Source organism: Morone saxatilis, unplaced genomic scaffold, assembly GCF_004916995.1.
Source record: "Morone saxatilis isolate NCDOM2014 unplaced genomic scaffold, NCSU_SB_2.0 Contig17, whole genome shotgun sequence".
NCBI lineage: Eukaryota > Metazoa > Chordata > Actinopteri > Moronidae > Morone > Morone saxatilis.
This window is the reverse complement of record NW_023339729.1, coordinates 12,528,548-12,532,161: the sequence shown is the minus strand read 5'-3', so window position 1 is coordinate 12,532,161 and position 3,614 is coordinate 12,528,548. Positions and strand designations below refer to the sequence as shown.

Sequence of the window (3,614 nt, the reverse complement as noted above, 5' to 3'; positions counted from 1 at the left end):
TTCATCCTATGGGGAACATGAATGTCGGCACACTATTTCATGACAGTCCATCCAATAATTGTTGACATTACAGTCTTGACCGATCCGTGTGTCAGATACACACATGTAATCAGCATAAAATATATGGATTGGATTGGATACCAAATGTTAAAGGGCTCAGATAAAAAAGACTTGATATCTTGACATCAAGTTGGATATTTTTCTGATATACAAAAGGGCTTTTACAGTGCTTACATTATGGAACACAAAATAAATTCTCCCATTTTTGACAGAACGTGAAATATATTGCACAGAATAAACCCAATAGGAACACCAGAACAGAAACACAGACGTTTCCAGCTTGGTGGGGCCATCAATACTCATCAAGTTAGTATCAGCTGCTGATAATACTGATGATAACAATGACAAATCAACTGAAATGATAAGAAGCAAGTTATGAACTGAGAAAAGGGAGAAACGACAAGATCACAGGAAAACCTTGGTAAACAGGTACCCATGTACAAATCCTGATAAAGTACACTCATAGTATGAATACTGTTTTTATCCTCAGTGGAAACGCTGGTCTTGTGGTCCAGCTATGATGTACAGCTCCACATGCATTATGTCCATTACTACTCACAGTAGTGTGATTTGTAATGTGATTAGGAGGCTGAGTATGGCTATTAGAGACGGTTGCTGGAAAGACACTCAGTGATATTACATGATGAATCAACTGCTATGGTCCTCAGAGCGCGAAGTGAAGGGCGGAAAAGAAAGAGTGAAGAGATGGAGCAAAGAAAGGGTTGCCTCTTATGTATCAATATATATTATATTGACCAGATCTCTATTAAGTTCCATTATACTTCTCCTGTACTTACGTGGACAGCTTTTAAAATGAACCACTGTGTTACAGGGTCACTGGTTTCACCTTCAGTGTGGAGCTAATGGAGCTGAACATCATGGCAGTATTATTCTGTATTCAGAGTAGGTTTTTATCCATATCTATGTTGGATCACATCATGGTGAAGATATAAAAGTGAACGTAGCCCTTCTTTACTTGGGAAAGACACTCTTCTAGATTATACTTGTAGTGTTCCAATCCTCTTTAGTTATCCCTTTATTTATTTTTTAAAACTTCGTAAAGCACATTGGTTTTTCCCCTGTATATGAAAAGTGGCAGTACATATATGTATATATATATATACAGTATATATGTTAAGTCTGCCTTGCCTTGCCTTGCCTTTTACAATTACAGTGTGATGAATCGCTGGTATTTTTCTGCAACTCTGAATTTACATTAAATATCTTTCGCTGAATATCTTCAACGTTATTCTACATAGAAATGTGTGAGTGTCCTGGAGCAACCATAGAGGTTCATGTTATGCCCACCAGTTTTAATTATTTAAACTTTGTTCCTGAGAAATCATATATTGTTCGTCAGCAGGGTCAACATCTCAAAACCCTACACTACCCATGAGCCATTTCAGCTGCAGATAGTTTTGTCAGTGTAATCTCTATTAATTGGATTTGATGTTTTTTACCAACTTTTCTATTTATTTTCAAACCCTGTTGTATTCTTTGTACTGATAATTGAAACAGGAAAATGTCATAACAATCTAAGCCATAGAAGCACTCCAGACAAGAGTCTCTTAACATTGTCAATGCAGAGAACAAATGGGACTGAAACCAAGAACAATAGGAATACTTCCTCCTACTTTGCAACTCTATTGAGCTGTTGTTTGCTCGGTACTTTATCGTCCTTCTTCTGCTAATGTTTGTAGATAATTTTCACCACTGTTGTACAGTATGTCCTCTGAGTCCTGGTGTCAATACTTAAAACTTAATGGCAGATCTGGTGTGACCCAATGGTGACCTTGGCACCACCTTGCACCTACCAGCTGCCACTAGGTGCTGTTCTCTCTGTTTGAGTTTAAACAATCATTGTACACTGAAATGCCTTGAGCTGTTATACCAGGGATCTTTCGGAGACCAGACATTTCCAACCCCTCCCCACAACTCGCTCCCTCCTGTGACTCTTTATGTGTGTTTGTATATCGACCACAGAAACTTGTAGCATCGCTTCCCTACGCAGCATGGAGCCCAGCTCCCCTGCTGATCTTTTCAAAACAGTCCAAAGCTATGGCTCTCTCAATTTATCCTGTAGATTTACATTGTGTTTGACTTTTCAATCAGCTTCGCTGAACTCATATATGGTAAATACTGTACAGGGATCCTGTTCTGGTCTGTTACGAATCTTCAATGCTGTTGCAAACTAAGGATGGATATGACAAGGAGCTTAATGGCTCTCATGTACATTGCCAGCACAAAGCCCCCCTGGTGAAGGCAAGGCGAGGAGAAAGTGGATTACATAGAGGATGATGTAACACGTAAAGCTAATCATGGACAGATGGATTAAAGGAAATGTTTTAACAATAATATATGATAATATGATTATAATAAAAAACATTTTATAACCTACAAAGTTTAGAAGGGACAAACCCATTCATTAGGCAGCATTTGTTTTAAAATGTATATATTTATTATTTTTTACTTTGAGAACAAAATTATCTGTTCTTTTTATATATGAATACATTAAATCTATGTAAAATCTAAATCTGTGTAGACATGATCAGTTCTACATGGTTTTTATCATGACAATAAGAATAAATCTTCCCTACTGTCTTATAACCAAATTCCACTAAACCCCAAATTTCTCTATTTTGTACTTTATTATACTTTGCCTTAATGTCTGCCTCCATGTAAAAATATCCTGCATCCACACACAAAAACACTAGTGCAATAGAGGAACTTCCATTTGTCTTTTGCTTACTGTTATCTTAACCATCAGTACCAGCAGATCCACAACACTTCACACACATACACACGCACACACCAAATCAGTTGGGAGGCTCTCCTGGCTTCAGTCTTGGGAGATGCTCATACATGAGGGCAGTGTGTTGAGTGATGGTGTCTCCAGCAGGAAATCCTCTCTTTTTACCTCTCCACCCTCGAATGGATACTGCCTGCTGTTATCATTCAGGTGTTACATAAATGTTCTACTGATAAAATGAGTGTTCGTCATCAATAGCTGTACTTATTTCAATCAAAATGTAACCTGATATTGAAAGTGGAGCAAATGTCTGGCAAATTTAAAGCAATGTACACAGCCGCGTAGCTGACACATTCATGCATGAATTGATACATATTTCAGAGGCAAGGCTCTTCTCACGACATGAGCAGCAAGGTGGGCATTGGTGGAAGAGGAGGTGTCTATAAGCTGACCCCCTAACTCCACCAAATCCCTGCAGAACAAAGCCCAGGCCTGTCCGTCAAGCTGCTGAGGTATGCTGCAGGATGCCGCTGCTTGGTTGACCGGTTCAGCAGCCTGACTTCAATCATGGGAGGGGACAGAGGGAGGGGAAGAGGGGAGAGGTCATACGTCTTATCCACACCTTGAATGGCGTGGCGGACGGACGGTCACAGGAATGCAGCGAGAAGCGCTTCGGTTGTGGGGGAAGTGGGCTGCCTTAATGAGGATCTCTTAGAGAGCATCCACTGTCCGTGACACTGTCTTTGCTTTATCCGCCCGGGTCTTAAATGCCCGCTCGGAGACAACCCTCCACACACACACACAC

The 3,614-nt window shown here is 40.0% G+C and overlaps 1 protein-coding gene across 1 annotated transcript in view; it reads right to left on the bottom strand.

Annotated features, from left to right (window-relative positions):
* ntn1a (netrin 1a) overlaps window positions 1-3,614 on the bottom strand; it is a 55,229-nt gene that overhangs the window by 472 nt on the left and 51,143 nt on the right. The window lies entirely within an intron of this gene.